Raw genomic sequence first — 17552 nt, 5'->3', positions numbered from 1 at the left:
AATCGACCTTCTTCAGACTTAGTCATATAATGTAACAATATTTAACTCTGCAGAGATTCTCTATTTACTTATCCCTCTTAGTGTTTGGAGCAGTCCCCACTTAGCCACTCTCCTAAGTCTGAAAGGATTACTTTCTTAGATACATGCATGTGGCAATTCCTGGGTGACAAAAAAACAAACTGAAGAGGGTTTTTTTTTTTATATTATAGAAATAGTGGGTTGAATGAAGATGGTTGAGCAGGCCAATTTGCGCAGCAAAACTTCCTGCTGTGTTTGATCTCTTTCACACGCCCACAGTAAGACAGCAAATGTGTATGAAAAGTAAAGGCTACAAATATATCTTACGAAGACATCAGAGGTGAAAGCAGAGCAGGAGAAAGAGTTAATTGTCCAATGAGGAACTGAAAATATCAAAACAGTATAGGGCAGAAAGAGAACGGATAGAGGGGTAGAGAAGAGAACAGAGGAAGCCAAGATTCAGCTACATGGGAATAAAAAATTGCTACAGAATTTTAACAGAGAAGAGGGAAATAGAGAAAGAATCTGGAAAATAAGAATGCATTTACTACAGAATACCTAATTCTGTATGGACGTGTAATTCCTGAAGAGCACTACTAATCGTGTTGATGGGATGTGTGTGGGGCCAATCATGCCCTGCTTCATTACGTTCATATGGCACCTGTCAGTAGAACTGTATGTGTGCGACTACTGACAAAATAAGAATACAGTTTGGCCATATGGCTTGCATTTCATCACGGTATTGCCTTCAGTCAGCCTAGGTGGCAGACAACCTGTGATTGCATCCTCTTGCCCATCCACCTGACAGCACTGGTCCCCTGCCATTCAAATCTGTTTTGTCCCTGGCCTGACCTCCCAGCTGCTGTTGACACGCTACTCATGTTGCTTATGCTACTGCTCTTCCTGGTGATGACCGGTCTCTGCTGGCCTTCCCTAGACTTCGTGCTGCTTCAATAGCAGCTCCTGCTGCCTCTTCCTGACCTCCCATCACTTATTCCCTGTAGTTATATTCCATTCATGCTGTTTGCCCCTCTACGGACTGATACATTGGCGAGCACTGGATTCTTGCGAAACTGATTTAGCCTTCTGTAGGCTGGCTCCCAAATTGTTTATTTACGTCTGCTTAAGAGATAATGGATCTCCCCCAGTTCAATCATTTCCTAACCTCAGCAATTCTGTGTTTCAGTCACAGACACAGGAAAGATGAGGGCTGTGGGCTTTTTAACTGCATTGTTCAAGAGTACTTGGCATGGAATCAGTTTTACTGTATTTTGTTAAACTGCCAGTCATCTTCCGACTCGTTTTAATTAAAGGAAGAGCTTTGATTAAAGACAAGCAAGTCTGGCAGTCAGAGGTGGGTTTTTTTCTTTTTTTTTTAAAAAAAAGATATTTCTTAGTCTTCCAACAGATTTTTCTTTTTAATGCTCTGGATGTATCATTCAAAACCTGCATCACATGGATTATGTACAAACATGAAAAAAAGAGCCAATTTTAAATATCAACACAAAGTGGCATTTCTCACATTGTGACCTGACAAAACACAAGCACCTCCTAGCTCACATCAAAGATAACATTAAAAATTGCTCAGATGATAAGGCCAATCTTTTTGCTGCATTCCCTAGGACTAAACAAACCTACTTCCATCAGGATTAATCAGTATTAAAAAGACTGCTTGGTTTAATCTATCTTGTGCGCTCCTGGCAAAGATAACCATATCCATAATCAGCCTAAAATGTCAAACCATGGAAAAGGCAGTATTCATTTACCTCTGGGGCACTGACAACATCACTTACTGCATTTTTTCTACCTTCAGTAGTAGTTTTGTCTTGTCAGTCACTAAATGAGAGCTATTAGCAGCAGTAGAAAACCATGATTCGTTTACAGAAACCAGAAGATGCATGTATAACAACAGACAGCAGTATATGTTAAGTTCAAATACATTTAATAACTAAATTTCAATAGTATATTTACTTCAGATAGTTGCCAGGAAATCTGAGAACTCACCTCACTAAAAAAAATAGAGCATATCCTATAGAAACATAGAAGCGTTTCTCAAAATATGTTAACTCAGACTCTCCTCAAAAGATCTAATTTTTTTTTAAAAAACAGTATTTCTGAAATTGTGAGCCAATAAATACCAATGGAATAGCCTGGCTGAGGAACACACCTGTGTCCTCTGTTTTGAATCTGATAATAAGGTAGCCTTCTTTTTTATATATATAAATGTCTATTTATGTTTATATAAAAATAATTTATGTTTATATATAAATATATTTATGTTTATATATAAATAAACATGTTATTTATGTTTATATGTAAATAATATATATCCTATAGGATATATAGAATATCTATAGACAAAAAGAGATCTCGAAATATTTGAAGAGATCTAGATCGTAAATAGATCTAAATATAAATAACTAGATGGATAAATAACTGGAAATTCATTTATAAGTCTATATAGTCAATAATTTCAAATGATATAAGTCTCTGGTGAGTCCTTTCATTGTCTACCATTTAGGTTTAATATAGCATTTAAAAGGAGACAGAGAATACTGGTCATAATAACGCACTGGTATCAGCCTTTTGTGACCCTGACTTTTCTAAGGTAATGGAGTTAAATTTAGTTAGCTTATTTGTTTTTCTAATGTGAAAAGTTAATTAATCAGATATGATACATCTTCTTCCCATTTAGATACGTCAAGATCTGAAAATATTTCTGAGTAAAATTTCACATAAAGAAATAGCACCTTTTGAGAAATGTGTATTACTCATTACTTACTACAAGAAGTGTCTCTACCTTCAAATAATTATTGATAGAAGAAAGAATGAATACTTTTATAAGTAACAATTCAGGGTCTATTAGCTTCCTTCACTGTAGTCCTAGAGTGCTAATTTTCAAGGGTTTGTTTTGTTTTGTTTTGTTTTGATTTTTTCTGCAACTATGAACAGAAGACACCACACTTTTTATAAGCAAAGTTGTATGTTTTCTTTTGATCCTACATCTCCAGATGCTACACCATGAAAACTGATAACGTGATTCATTCTGGACTCATGAATATAAATCATTTAGCCTAAATTTTGAATGAAATTGAGGTTAAAAATAAGTTTAAATGGCATATAACTGAGCAAGGAGATTATTTCTGAAAGAAAATAGGAAAAGTAGTGGAGGAGGTAGTTAAAACACTTTCAATTTTTTTTCAAAGTCTGGAGTTATTGAGGTACTTGGATTTATCAAGTCCTGTATATTTTGGCAGATCCACAGCCACTGGACATCTGTATTATATTTCAGTGGGAGCACAAAATCGTATAATAAATTGCTATATCATCTTTCAAAAATGTCAGGAATATTTCAATGCATGGAAGAAGGCCATTAGCAATAACATCTCTTTAAAGGAACATGACTGTCTGGCTAGATCAGCTTTTTAATATAGTAAAACTAAGTGTCATGAATTTGAGCAGTCAATAGGTGGACTAACTAAAGATCGAAGAGTTTGTGTGGTATAACTGATGACTATGTTAATATGCAAATAAACATAACTTTGCAAAGGGAAGTATATATTTGTATTGTTGGTGAACTGCACTACCCAAATGAATAACCAGCAGGGAAGAAATGAAGTGTACGTAATTAAAAATGCCTGCAGAGAAAATGTAAGTGTAAATAAACACAGAAATTTCATTGTTTGTGCAAAGCATAGGGGTGATTCCTACACATTAGAAAAGTGTCCAGCAAAAAAGAAGCAGTGAGGGGATCAAATTCATTTCTCAGTTTCAATTACCAGAAGTGGTCAGGGTCACATAGGGTTGATGGTGCCCGTGTGGTGTTACACAGGTCAGTATTCTCTGTATGCTCTTATGCACTGAATTTACTCCAATTTCCAGCAGTCATTTTTCCTAACCAGGGAGAAGGCAGCCTGCTAAATCTGTTTGCTATGACAATGCCACAATTTGTAGTACTTGGAAGGCTTTCACATTTTGTGTAATAGGGTAAAGGAAACAACAGAATCCAAATGAGACAGAAAAGTAACAAAATATAAAGCTTATCAAAATAAATAGGTTTTCTCTTATTTTCTTTTTTCTTTTCTTTTTTTTTTTTTTTTTCCTCCTGAACCTTAATAGACTTTGAGGAAGGATGAAAATGTTGTAGGGATGTGGGAGGGAGGGACTAGCCAGAGTGCTGGGGTTGCTGGTCCTGCTGCTGTAAGGGGGCTGGGAACCAGGGACTGAGGGTGGGTGACACAGGGGAGGCTCCACCTCCCTCCACCCAGTGCCACCATCATCACAGCCTGATTTCCACCCTCAAAACTAGCTATACAAGTGTCTGGTTCCACTTTCCTGGGATCTGTTGCAGGTCACACAGGCAAAGGTGCTGCCTCCCAGCCATGCCTGCCTAATTCACATTGGATGTGTTTTCAGGCGGCTGGCAAGGAGCACACCTGAAAAAGCAGTTACCCAGCAGACGTGACCACTCTGGTGCAGTGGTGAGAAAATTACAGCAATATGTGAGAACCACTGACAGTTTTACTCCACTGGGTACAGAAAAAACGCTGCTCCTGGTGTGTACTACTACAGACTAAGCGCTAGTATGTCCATGCACCCTTCCATAATGAGAGAATCTGATACTTTAAAATGATCTTCATATCTTGTAACCGGATTTTAGAACTTACTTAAGGTACTGACTTCAGAGGGGCAGACCCTGGGCCAGTGCCCAGCTATAGTAGCATATGACCTACAGCTGTATATCATGAGTCAAAGACGCAGCTTAGAGCTCCTGACAGAGAAAGGCGGCCTTGGCTTTATCCATGGCTACTTAATAAAGTCCCAGAAGGCTGGTTCTGCAAATTGTAATTTCACTGCTGTTTAATATTCATTAATGCTTAAAGCAATGACAGGAACTATGTACATATTATAAATATACAGATTAAGATAGAGAATCTTTTATGTCCATTAATTTCCTTCCCCAAGGACATACAACCCAATTCTTTAATGCCTAATGTTCCTGAATACTTGGAAACCACATTAACAATTTTCAGAAGAGCTTCGACGTTAAACAAGTTTAAAGAAGTTTTAGTTTTCCTGTATTGCCATAAGTCCTTGTTAAGAAAAAACTAAAAATAGAAAACTAAGCTCATTTCATTTTGTTTTCCTGACTAACATTTATTTTCTTATGTAAGAATATGTTTGTTCTTTTATCATGCTGTACCTGTTGCACTGATTGGAAGTGCATGGTAATAATCATATGATAATTTTTTTACTTCAGTAAATACATCCATAGATATTTAGAATTTCACTACCTATATATACACACTATATAAGCTACAATATTTACCAGAATATAGCAGACAACAGTGACATATATGTATGAAAATGCTAGCCTGTTCTGCACTAATTGTATTTAAGGAAGTTCTGCTTCACTCTTTTGGCTGAACTAGAACTCACTTGACTTTTAGTTGATCTTGCTACAAATCATTGGGTTGCACCAACTTTGTCTGTCCCTTTGCTGGGGGACAGCAATACGTGGTAATCTATGCACTAGCTTAATACATAAGTCTCTGAATAATCTACTCATTATATTGTGTTGCTGCTCATACATACTGTGTTGTGTGCACCCTGTTCCCCTTTGGTTTACTTCCATGGAGTATGCTTTTACTAGAAAAATGTTTTAAACAAACAACCTCAAAGAACTGGATGCACTGGGTCTACCTGGGACTGAGTTAATTTTCTTCATAGCAGCCCATATGGTGCTGTGTTCTGGATTTGTGACTAAACAGTGTTGACAACACATCAATCTTTTGGCTACTGCTGAGCAGTGCTTACTCAGTGTTAAGGTTTTCTCTTTTTCCTGACTCTACCCTGTAGCTTATAGGTTGGGGGTACACAAGAATTTGGGAGGGCACACAGCCAGGACAGCTGATATGAACTGGCCAAAGGGATATCCCATACCATATGATGTTGGGCTCAGCAATAAACTTCGGGGAAAGGATGAGGAAGGAGAGACATTCGTGGTTGTGGTGTTTATCTTCTCAAGTAACCTTTATGCATACTGAGGACCCACTTCCCTTGAAGTATCAATTCTTCAGAAATTCATCAGCGTGTGTATTGATTTTTGATGATATATTTCAAAGTGTGCATCTGGATCTTGGCTCAAACTTTTCTGAAGTCTGGGGGTATGGAGACAGAATTGCCTGCTGATGGGAAGTAGTGAACAAATTCCTTGTTTTGATTTGCTTGTGTGTACAGCTTTATTTCACTTATTAAATTGTCTTTATCTAGATCCACAAGTTTTCAGATTTTACTCTTCCAATTCTCTCCACCATCCTGCTGAGGAGAGAATGAGCAAGCAGCTGGGTGGGAGCTCAGCTGCCAGCCAGGGTCAACCCACCACGCTGGAGAGTATTAATAGTGCTAACAGACATTTAAAGTTTGGCATTTTAAAGTTCAGTATATCTGTCAAAGTCAGGCCAAAACTGGTAGTCTAATTTGCACTGAAAATTACTACATGGGATTATGCAATTATAACTGCACTGCTATAGATTATACAACTAAAACTTTATATAAAAAAGATGTTGCACTCCATGTTTTAAGAATGGGGATAACAACTTGGCAAACTGTTAAACCTGTTTAGCTTATGCATTACTACATATTGTTATATAGGTCTTCCTGATCAAACTTAAATCCTTGTGAAAATACTCCCAGTGAATAAACAGACAGTTCTAATGAAACTGGGAGCTTTATTTGCTTGAGCTTTTACTGAATGAGACAGCTCAAGACTCCTATCTGGAAATCAGAAGCAAACTTCTGTTAGATAAAGGATGCTATGTATATCAGCACCACAAGACTAAGGGGTCCCAAACTAGGGATATCTGTATAATAGTGAAATATTATATAACTTTCACTTTCTCAACACAAGAAATTCAGAAATCTTCCAGTCTTTCCCTCCTAGCAGAGCTCATGGCATGTAATCGATCATGAAATATTCATTTGGAAAGATGGTACAGCCACACTATGTTGTGTGATTACAGGAAATAAGTGGGATAAGAAGCTTGACAAAGGTATTGTAAATTTCTGTCTTTAATTTTTATGGCTGTTACTTTCCACAAAAAGTGCTGAAAGAGTAGTGCTCTGCTATTATAAGGTCCATTTCAATGATCAGGACAGTTATTTAATAAATTATGTAGTAGTGGTGTTAACTTGGTAGGGATGTTACTTGATTAATTAGCTAGTGATTGATTGAGATTCATTCAGCATTGTGAGCAACCATTGGCAGCTCTCATGTGCTGCATCAGCAGTAGCCAATGACTCAAAGCCCTGCATAGCTGCCTAATAATTTCAAATAAATGTTCTTCAGATGCTTCTGTAAATGAAAAGTATTGATTACAGAGTACAGCTGGTTAAACTGAACAGTGCAAACATGTCAAAGCAGGAGAAAGAAACAATGAAGGCTACTTATCACACAGTGCTCAATTTATGCTAAGGCTATCTGTCCTCTTTTCAAGTGTTCAAGTAATATAATTGAGAGTGAACACTCCATCTCTGACCACAGACATTCAATGAGAACTCAGCAACACCTTCTATCTCTGGATAACAAGATTATTTCACATTTTCTGAACATCAACATGGTTGTAACAGCTCGGTTTCATCATGTCTAGAGTAGTAAGGTAAAATACTCTTTATCGTTATCTGCAGTAACTGAAAGACATTTCAACTGACTACATAACCGCTGATAGAGTAGGAGAATTTGAAGAGAAGCAAAGCAGTGCTGAAAGACAATGTTGGTACCTGTAGTCCTCAGTCCATAGCTGTTCCTCCCAGGTTTTGACCCACTGAGCTGATAGCATAGACTGTATTACAGTGGTTGGCTGGTTGATTGGTTTGTTTCTTTACTGCACGGTGTCCATTGTCACATAAAACATTGACTAATAAAACTCAAGTACAAACTTCTAGAGGTAGAAAACCAGGTTAGAAACCTGAGCTCATACCCTAAATATATGGGGATGTTCTTCAAAGGCATCTTCAGAAGTATAGTCATTAGCAAAGCAAGTAGTGCATTTAATCCTCAATTAAACAGTGTCTAAGCACTAACCCAAACACATTTCTGTCCCTGTAAAGTGGAAAATTCTACTTTATGGATATCAGTCCCAAGTGGAAAACTCCTCCTACTAGATCAATAGTGAAACAATAGCTATATTGCTTCTTCAGAATTTATCAACAACAGTGTATATAGTGATTTTGGGTGATATGTTGTAAAGCTTGCATCTGGACCTTGGCTTAAATTTTTCCAAAGTCTGTGAGTATGGGGACAAGGTAGAACCAAACTTCAGAAAACTGAGAATTAAGTGGTGAAGAATGTTTAAAAATACTAAATTAAAGCTCTTGATATAGATACTATATAATAATCAGATAATATTATCTATTTGGCCATAGTGACACACTAAATTGACTTTGTGCCTTGGCAAAACAAAAAAGAAAAAGTATTATCATTATTAAAAAAGTGTGTTTATGTTCTATTTTCATTATATACTTGCAAGAATCACTATTGTCACAGAGTAAAGTGCACAAATTTTGAGACAAACTTTTACAAATAGGCTTATTTCACAAAAAAAAAAAAAAAAAAAAAAAAAAATATTCATTGGTATAGATTGTTTCACACTGTTGTGGTTTAATGCAGCAGGCAGCTATAACAACCACACAGATGTTTGCTCACTGCCCCCAGCTCAGAGGGATGGGGGAGAGAATCAGAGACAAAAAGGTAAAACTCATGGGTTGAGATAAAGACAGTGTAATAGGAGAGAAAAGGGAGAGAATAATAATAATAATGACAAAATAATATACAAAAAAACCTGACGCACAGCATAATTGCTTCCCACCCCCAGACCATTGATGTCCAGCTAGTTCCCGAGCAGCATTCCCACCTCCAGCCAGCTTCCCCCAAGTTATACCATAAGCATGAGATCATTTGTTATGGAATATCCCTTTGACCAGTTTGGGACAGCTATCCATGTCTCCTCCCAGCTGCTTGGGCTCTGCCAGCCTCCTTGCTGGTGGGGCAGTATGAGAAGCTGAAAAGTCCCTGACTTAGTATAAGCACTACTTAACAAAAACTAAAACATCAGTATGTTATCAACATTATTCTCATACTAAATCAAAACCACAGCACTACACCAGCTACTAGGAAGAAAATTAACTCTATCCCAGCCAAAACCAGGACAATATCCACCCCTCATTTCATACTATCTGTGTCATGCCCAGGTTCCACACTTTCCAATCACATCCTCAAATAACTCCCATTTTTCCTGTCTTTTGATATGTACACAAAGATATCATTCCCTTAGTCTATGGGCCATCCCTCTAAAATGGCCATCAAGTTCATTTAGTCCATGACTTTGGGCTCCATCTGTCATAACAGTCTTTCGGGGCAGGAAAAGTGGTGTTGGATTGTTGCAAACTGAAGCCAATTCTGGTTCTATAGCATCTGCACTTTGCTCAGTTTCATCAAAGTTCATTGTTCATTAGTCCAGGTGATTCTTACTGCTACGCCATTAATATGGGATATAGTAATCATAACAGTGATGATATACAGTGGTAAGGTTATATAGAAATTAACATCATTCAATTTTATTTATTGGCTATTCTCACCCAAACTCACATCCCTTTGAGGTACACATGGGACTGTCCCATCCTTCTGCATTACCCACCAAGTGCAATCAGGTCCTTGAGCAAAAGCAATCCCACAGATGGGTTTGCCTTTGACCAAGGCAGGAATAACCTAGGCTGTCTTCCCTAACATAATCTTCTTGTGCACTTGAGATACTGATCTGTACAGATGGGAAGCAGAACGTAGCCTCTTTGAATCACTGGAACTCCCAGGCTAGCATATCTGGCAGTTTCTCCACAGCAGAGACACAGGCCGATAGGCAGGAACATATTGCTGGAGCTGGTCAGCCAATTCATCCACCGTTGGTGCCTCTTTGTCTTTCCTGGCCAGTACTGCCAATGATTTGGCATACGATGATGGTGCGCTCTGTACCAACTTCTGCCACATGGGTCATGCACATTGGACTTCATCTGGATCTGTGAGTGGTAACTGCATGTTGTTTGCATCATTATAAATCACCTTCAGCACAGCTAGTTCCCTCAGGTACTGACCACCTCTCTCCATGGTGGTCCATCTGCCTGGATGACATACACCATCTTCACAGGAGGGATATATTTCCTTCATGCCTGACAGAAGTCACCTCCGGAGGCTGAAGGCTTATTTCATTTTCTCAATCACCTTGTCAATGCCCCCTTGCCTGGACAGGGATCCCAGCTGCTCGGCTTTTCTACCCTCTAATTCCAAGCTACAGGCCCTGTTATCCCAGCATCGGAGTAGCCAGGTGACAATGTGCTCACCTGGATGATGTCTGAAGTTTTTCACATATATCACAGGTCACTCAGGAATAGGGATCGGGTGGTTACCTGTGGTTCTGCATCTTCTTCCTCCTATTCTCAGGATGGTCCTGCTTCATCATCCTTTAGTAGATGAGCTGACTTTTGTGTCGTTCTAATGCATTGAAGATTTTTAGCAAAATACTGTAGTTTATTTTTCCTTCAGTTGCTGTATACGATCACTACTTTTTACCTTTCTGTGTTACCGACAGCATCACAAGCAGATCCTGAGTCACTGATAACTGAATAAAATCATGAACACAGCATTTTATTAATGTATATTCTCTTTCCTTCAAATGGATGTCTATCAATTGCACTCTAAAAGAAAGCTAGATAACTTCAAATAGCAGATGTACCCTTCTGTATTGGGTGTGGGTGCTTTACATGTTATTGTACCTAAGATAAAGAAAGAAAATACAAATATTCCAATAAATAAGTGTTTCCTAGAATAATAGCACTATGCTAACATTGAAAGGCTCTTTTAATGCATTATAATATTGTCAGGATCACTGGAAAATGAGAGGAAAACAAAGTATGTATTAATTCAGAAAGTAATTTGGGATACTCTGGAAAAATTAATGTAAGCCCAAGCATTTTCCACAATAGAAGTGTCTATTAAAAGTGTTTAAATTGACCATTGTTTGTAAAGAATAGAAGAAAAGAAAGTACAGTGTAAGGTATTCATTGCACAGGATGTAGAATGACTTCAATATTTCAAGCGCTTTGTGGTAACTGTTGGAGTTAACAGCCAACATAAGTTTGTTATTAATTATATATCTAGGACTAGTTCTAGAACTAACTTTGTAATGAAAGTAATTTTGGGGCCAACAGCATCAAGAAGGTATCATGTCAGAAACATTCCGTGTGTACTACACTGTTCTCCATCAGCTGTTATTTATCACAGTTATGCATTTTATCTAACTTTAAAAACATCCAAACAGCACTGAGTCTTTTCAAACAACAAGCAAAGTCTCTCAAGAATTACTTGTAGAAATAGACAGATCTAATGGTATTTTAGTTTTCCCATTTAAAAATAACAATAATTTAAAAAAAAATTGCAATCTTATCCCAAGATAAAGGTATTAAAACCAGAGTATTCTATCTATATGCTTTCCAATACAAAGCAAAATTCTCAATTGCTGCGAACATAAAAATCTCCCCCTTTAATTTAAAAAGGCTAAAAGACTTACTGCTAAAAAAGATAAATATAATAATAGATAAGATTAAACAAACAGTTGTCAAACCCTTCCTCCCAACAAAGAGGATACAATAATAAAATAATAAAAAAAAAAATCTTGCAAAAGTTCTAATTCATCTTTCTAAAGTTTTGCTTTACCGAATAAGTAAGTGACAATCAAACTGGGTTGCCCTTTACCTGAGGCATGGAATTTTACAGATTTCTTCTCTAAATAACCCTCTGCCAATATAACTGCTAGATTAAAAACCAATTTTTAACCACATCCTTGTAAAGCAATATTTTTAATTAAAGAATAAATCAGAGGCATTTGGGACATAAAAATATCAATAAGTTTTGTTGAAAGTAAAAATGTTTTGTATACATTACCTTGTAAGTTCTCTAAATAGACAAAAGCATTTAAGTACTATATACTGTCATTAACTTCAGTTGACTTTGTCTTTTATTACAGTATTAGAAGATCAAACAATAAAAGTCCTTTTTATATGAACATCACTTTCCCTCTAGGATGGCTGGGAGTCAATGTTCACCATGTTTTAAATGAGTCAAATAACAGAACTTCTGCAAACCTCTTGGGAACTGTTCCTAGTTTGGGAATCCTCACTGCTATTGCCTAGCATATTTTTTTTTCTTTGATAATTGATCCACACTGCCATCAGAACAGGAAATAAAAATTAAAAATATCTTTCTCAGTATAGCTAACTATCAAGTAATGAATACCTTTTTTTTAATGACAAGATGGGTGTTTGTGCATATAGCATTTCCTGGCATTGGTAATATAACAAGTTTAACTGATATTAAGAATAAAAAATTTAAAAAAGAAAAAGCCCCAGAAAAGTTGCAGGAAAAAAATCACCTATTGATAGCCAGATATCAAAAGCAGAAATCACACAAGAATTCTATAGTCTTCACTATGGGGATCCACATCACTGATTCTTATAGATGTTAAAAACCTTTAATCAGATAACCCTGTCTATCTCAAAGTTGAATCTCTTCTTCAAATTTGCCAGGATCCATAAATTGCCTACTTATAGATCTCAGGTATTCACTCAGGTGAGCTTTATAGTAGTCCAAAGTCTATTAATAAGAAAGTAAAAGATTGAAAGTAAAATCACCAAGAGCTCAACTAAGTTCTCTTTCCATTTACAATCTCATATGTTCATATTTGTCCTCCAGATTCATGGTACCCTTCTAAGGCCCCTGTACAGAGCAGGACAAAGGTTGTCTCTGGAAAAAAATCTGATGGTGCAGAAAGATGAGGAAGAGGCCAGAAGGATGCCAGAGAGTGAAGATGTGCTTCCTCTCCAGCCATGTGAATGTACTTACCTTTCACTGGCCATTCTCTAATGGCTGTGAGAATAACCTCTTTATGCTAACAATATTATTTCAATGCTCTTCAACAAACTTTCTTTAGCAAACTTTCAGCATACTGTCAGCCTTCTCATGTGATGCTTTTAAGCCTTTGGCTGACCACTTGAAATTAATCACTTGGACTTCATTTTATGCACCTGCTTTCTTATTACAAATGCATTATTTCCTCAAATACTGTAATACAGCTGCACTACAAAAGTTTTACTCTCATCCTTTCCCAAGCCACTTGGCTTCCTGTTGATTTAATCCCTGATTTCTGTGAATATCACTTTTCCATTCAGTGAAAAACAAATTGTTTTCCTAAACTAGACACATTTATCATAGTTTAGTACAATAGTTGGCACAAGCGAAACAGAAAAATAAACCAAGAATACAAATCACTGAGACTTAGTTTGTTGCAAAATAATTCATCAATTGGAAAGATGCAGTAAAATACAGATCTGTCAACACACCAAGTACACTTTAGTTGCAGGGTTCTTTTTAGATAAGAGAGTTCATTGTTTGTGGATGTAACCCAAAGAAGAAAGATTCTTCAAAAAGTAAAAAGTTTTCTCTTCCTTGTTTTCAGGTGCTGTGGTTTAACTTCAGCCAGCAACTAAGCACCACACAGCTGCTCACTCACTCTCCCCCCATCGGGATGGGGGAGAAAATTGGAAGAGTAAAAGTGAGAAAACTCGTGGGTTGAGATAAAGACAGTTTAATAGGTAAAGCAAAAGCCACACACACAAGCAAAGCAAGACAAGGAATTCATTCACCACTTCCCATGGGCAGGCAGGTGTTCAGCCATCTCCAGGAAAGCAGGGCTCCATCACACGTAACGGTGACTTGGGAAGACAAACACCATCACTCCAAATGTCCCACCCTTCCTTCTTCCCCCAGCTTTATATGCTGAGCATGACGTCATATGGTATGGGATATCCCTTTGGTCAGTTGGAGTCACCTGTCCTGGCTGTGTCCCCTCCCAACTCCTTGTGCACCCCCAGCCTACTCGCTGGTGGGGTGGTGTGAGAAGCAGCAAAGCCCTTGGCTCTGTATCAGCACTGCTCAGCAGTGACAAAAACATCCCTGTGTTATCAACCCTGTTCTCAGCACAAATCCAAAACATAGCCCTGTACTCACTACTATGAAGAAAATTAACTCAATCCCAGCCCAAACCAGATCAGTAAAGGCGAGCAGGGAGAGAGGTCCTGTAGCATTTTATACGTACCAGTGAGAGATGAAAAAAATTTTAAAAGCCCATAATTATGGAATTTTCATTGCAATTTGCATAAAACTCAATAAATTGTATTTCGAAGGCTTATTCATATTTTAATTTTTTAAAACTATGCTCTTGGGATTCTATTATTTCCAACCAGAAACATGATTTTCACCTTCTGGGGCCATTAACTGATGTTCTCTCAGTAATCTATTCCCTCCCTATTCTACCTGTTATAATATATAACTCTAACCCTGTTCCACTGTCCAGGCTGACAAGCTTCCCTTTTTTTTAGCACGATTTCAATCCATGCTTTTACAGCACATTTCAACAGTTGCTACAGCTTCATTCTTCTGATTCTGATTCTTATTTTTATTTCTCATATATTCTACAGATTTTTGTATTTTATTTCATGATTTATAAAAGTTTATATAAAATAGTAGTTACTTAACTCTGGAGAAAAATGGATATCATATACAGACACCTGGAGAAGTTCATTGTTAAGCACCGATCTGATATTTTTATATTAGTGCATGTTATGCAATAGAGGAGAAAGAAAGAAAGAAAGAAAGAAAGAAAGAAAGAAAGAAAGAAAGAAAGAGATATTTCTGTTATCCTAGCCTGAAAAAATGTGTTCCATTATTTACAGAAAATGCCAGCTGTAAATAACATCAGCACAAGATAGCACCTCTTCATGGCAACACTAGCACCATGGATAAGAAAGAGAGGACCTAAAAGATCAACAGAAATTCAAGTTAACAATGAACTTATATACAGCAGGATGGATCCAGCTTACATACATTCACTAATTGGTGCTTATATATCTATATGTGACATTATTTTAGTCTTAAAAGAGGCATAAAGATATCTTATAAGGCTGTTAAGTCTACCTGAAACACATGCAGTTTTATATGGCCATCAAAATAATACACAGAGAGATATGAAATTACTCAATGAAATTTTATGGTCCATATTATGCAGGAAGACAGACTAGAAGATCATAATGGTTGCTCTGAGACCAAAATTCACAAATCTAAGAAAAAAAATAATTATTGGTTTGAGCGTGAAAGGGGAATCAACTGATAAAAATCTAGAACTGACAAAGGAATTTCAAAAGAAATGAGGTCCTAAGTCTTTTAAACTAATTTGGAAATCTCAACTAATGCTCCATGTCAAATCAAATCACTGTAATTGATCTTGTTATTTTACCCTAGAGAAAACAGCTACTTTTAAAGACGGGTTCAGAGACTTTTTGGAGTGACTACTTTTTTGTAACCTTACACCTCTAAAACTGTTCACTGCATAAGGATAAAAAGGGAAAATACAGGAGAACAAAAACATGTGAACAAAAATTTGTAGCCTATGGAGGATACTGAAACATAAACACTCTGACTTCCAACATTTCACTGCTAGAGGTGAATAATCCACATTCTCTTGAAAATAAACCTTTTCTGTTTGCTATTCTTGATATCTCATATTCTTTCATTTGTTTAGAAGTGTAACCTGAAACATAGATAAGTTTGGGTTTTTCAGTTATTCCTTACTTGGAAGCTGAGGGTTGCCTGAAACACAAAGTGAAACAAATAAAATTGATTTATGTTGTTCAAAGCTGCTCAGAGCTTTGTAATGCTAAAATAAGATCTAATTTTTATGATTTGAAGTATATTTCAACGTAACTACATTCAGAGCCCAAAGCTATAAAACTTGGAGTATTTTTTTCTGAAACATACCTTCCTGCCCTGTAGTCACATACTAGCCTTAGCACAAGTTTCTGTTATGGAGCCACCTATGTGGCAACAGCTTTGGAGCTCTAATGTCTGTTTAAAAATCTGCATAACAGTTAGTTAATTCATTAAAGTTTTGGGGGTTTTTTTGGGTTTTTTTTTTTTAATTACGGCAAAAGGGCCCAGCTGCAGATGTTGAGTTTCTATCAAAAGAAGTAGCTAAATGTGACAGTTCCTATTTTTAAAAACAGCAGTTATTTTATGAATTCATTTACATTGAAGTTTAATCTGGGATCAATATGGAATCCCTGATCTTGTTTTCTTAAAAATACATTAATGTGTTAAGCTACCAACTAAGTTCTGATTGCCAAATCCTGGGAAAAAATTAGAGCTCTTTAGCTCAAAAGCTGCTATTCATAGAAGTCCGCAACATATCTGAGAGAAAAATATGGCACATTCTTAAATAAAAACATTTACACAAATCTTTAATAAAATATATTTTTAAAGTGCTGAGTGAATTTCCTTTCCTGTGGGAAGATTCTGGATATACTCTTGGTGTTTCAATTCGTTAGCCACAGCTCTGCCTTCTGCAACCCAAAGACATTTGGCTCCTTGTTATCAAGTGTATCCATTCTTTAAATTCAAAAGCCTTCATATATATTTTACTGTTCATTCCCTTCTCTCCATGGCAACAGGCATGTCTGTGCAAAAACCAGGAAAATATCCTAATATTCAAAATATTCTTCTTTAACTGAGGCTGGTTTTTTCTCATGCTTTAGCATTCTACATTTTAGAATCTTTATGGATCACATGTAAGGAGTTTCCATAGATTTCTATAGGCAGAGGATGTATCTACTAGATAACTGATAATCCTCCCAATGTCATTAACTCAAGTTTACATAAATTGAAGAAATCAGGAAAAGCGAAGGAAAAATAATAGAGTTCAAATAACAATTTTTTTCATAATACTCAATTTGCGTGCTTTTCACTGACATATCTTAAATGGACAGAGAAATATTTAAAATTCAGTAGAAAATTTAGTGAATTATACAGGGCACTTGATATAGATATTTCACCTAGTGAAGAAATTAATGGAATTTCATTTTTAAATAACTTCGCACTTTCCTTTTACTTTCCTTTTTCAGAGCATGAGACCAGTTGTTACATAGGAGAAGTCCATACATGTTATTTATATAAGGAAAAAATTTGCTTGGGAAGTTGTCTTTGGGAACTACATAAAAATCTGTTTTACAGATGTATATTCAGAGATGACTATGGGAAAATGACATCAAGAAAGAGTGAAATAGTCTGATGCAACATAGCCTTAAAATAAAACCACAGGCAATATTATATTTGCCTCAGGAATACTGTGAGAAAACAGATGTTACCACTATAATCCTTTAAAAAGGAGTGGGGGAAAAAAAAGGTAAACATAAAAAAGAAAAGAAAAATTATATATCAAACCTGAACATTAGAAGAATTTTAGAGGGATAACTCATGCAGTGTTCTACTTCAATTTTTTAAATAAAATAATATTATCTGAAATATTAGTAAAGTGTTAATGAAATATACATCTCACCATAGCAAAGCCTGTAAACAATAGTGCATGTATAAGTATGAA

This window comes from Balearica regulorum, chromosome 2 (assembly GCF_011004875.1).
Source record: "Balearica regulorum gibbericeps isolate bBalReg1 chromosome 2, bBalReg1.pri, whole genome shotgun sequence".
NCBI lineage: Eukaryota > Metazoa > Chordata > Aves > Gruiformes > Gruidae > Balearica > Balearica regulorum.
Note: the sequence above shows the minus strand (reverse complement) of the source record.